Genomic DNA, 1735 nt, shown 5'->3' with positions numbered 1-1735 from the left:
ATATGCATTCTATTATATGCACCAGGGGTGCTCAAATAGCCATGCACGTGCGAGAAAACAGGTAATCAAAACAGGAAGTATAAAAACAAACAGCAGAAGGATCGAGATGCACCGAGGCACCTACCAAACCCACAAAGTACAAATACAGTAACAAAATTTCACAGCATCATCCCATCCTGCACCCTGAACACAATTTCCAGCTTAAAAAACAAACCTCAGTAGAGTTGTCCACGTGATCGTAGTTGATTTTTCATCTAAATTTTCTCCCACACCCAAACAGACACGAACTTTGTTCGTCCTTACCACGTTTCTTGTCTTGAGACTTCATCAACAGAGACGTCAGGTTGCTAGGCAACGCTTGTATAACGTTATGGCCGATATGGAGAAACCAAAACAAAAATAGCTTGAAATAGAAACATGAAAAACAAGTTCAAAGAATGTCCTGAGCAAACAGTCACCACCCTGAATCCCCTTTCGTTTCACTTTCCTCCCCTTTTCTAAAATATGTGTTTGTGTCAGGAATCTGACGATTCATAACTTTTGAAATATTCTGTCCATCCGCCTGTCTCTAATCATATTTGTCTTTTTGTTTGTCTCTTCACGAGTCTATTAGTTTATCCATCAGCCAGTTCAACTTGTGCCCCTGCATTAAACTATTGAAAGCAGGATATTATTGTCTTACCCAGCACTAACCCACTACGTACGTTTAAAAAAGACCTAAAAAACTACATAGTCTCTGGAACATTCCCCCTCCTCAAATCTACCAACCCTCAAAATCCCACGCCCGTGATGCCATCTTGGGTGCGCCACGCAAACAGTTGGTATCATACTAGGTTATGGTGCGGGTGATATTGGTTCGCTTGACCCCCACCACAAAATAACTCCCAAACCATTCATGTACTTGTTGTTTCAGGATTTTTTTCAAAGTTCTTCTCTTACTGCGAGCTCCGTCATATAGGATTTGGACTGTCTCTTACATAACCCCACAACGATAAAAGGGGCGTTGTATCTCCACCATGCTATGCCCACCGACTATTTGTCTTCTTTTCTTGCTCTGCTTTGCTCTGTCTGTAAGAAAAAAAGAGAAAGAAAACCAGTGAGAGAAAGATAGAGATAGAGAGAGAGCGAGAGAGAAAGAGACAGAGACTGACAAACAGAGAGGGACAGAGCGAGAGGGAAGGAGACACAGGGAGGGAAAGAGGGGCGGAGAGAGAGAGAGACAGAGAGAGAGAGAGAGAGAGAAAAGAGAGAGAGTGAGAGAGAGAGAGAGAGAGAGAGGGAGGGAGAGGGAGAGAGACAGGGAGAAGGAGAGGAAGAGGGAGAGAGAGCGCGCGCAGGGCAAAAAAAAGAAAGAAGGACCGATACATGGTGATGCATAACATGTCGGAGATCAAACTCCTCATCACAGACGCCTATCACCCGCCCCCACCCACCTCTTAACACACAACACAAACTATGACGTCCTTTTCTAACAATCCCTGTAAGGTCGAGGATGTCGCTACCACCGTACAGGGCGGCCATAAAACAAAAAACGATATGATCATAACTCTGTCGCTAGGGGGCACTGTGTCGATAGGTCAAGACAGATAGTAGTACAGGTAATAAGTACACAGACTAGACACTAGAGAGTACACAGGCCAGATAGTACAGAGGTAGAGTCACATCCCACCCCTCTGCGTCTCTCTTATCGAGCTTATCGAGTATCGACAAGTGTGTGTGTGCATATATATATATA

Source organism: Aplysia californica, unplaced genomic scaffold (assembly GCF_000002075.1).
Source record: "Aplysia californica isolate F4 #8 unplaced genomic scaffold, AplCal3.0 scaffold00126, whole genome shotgun sequence".
Taxonomy (NCBI): Eukaryota; Metazoa; Mollusca; class Gastropoda; order Aplysiida; family Aplysiidae; genus Aplysia; species Aplysia californica.
This window is presented reverse-complemented; position numbering follows the sequence as displayed.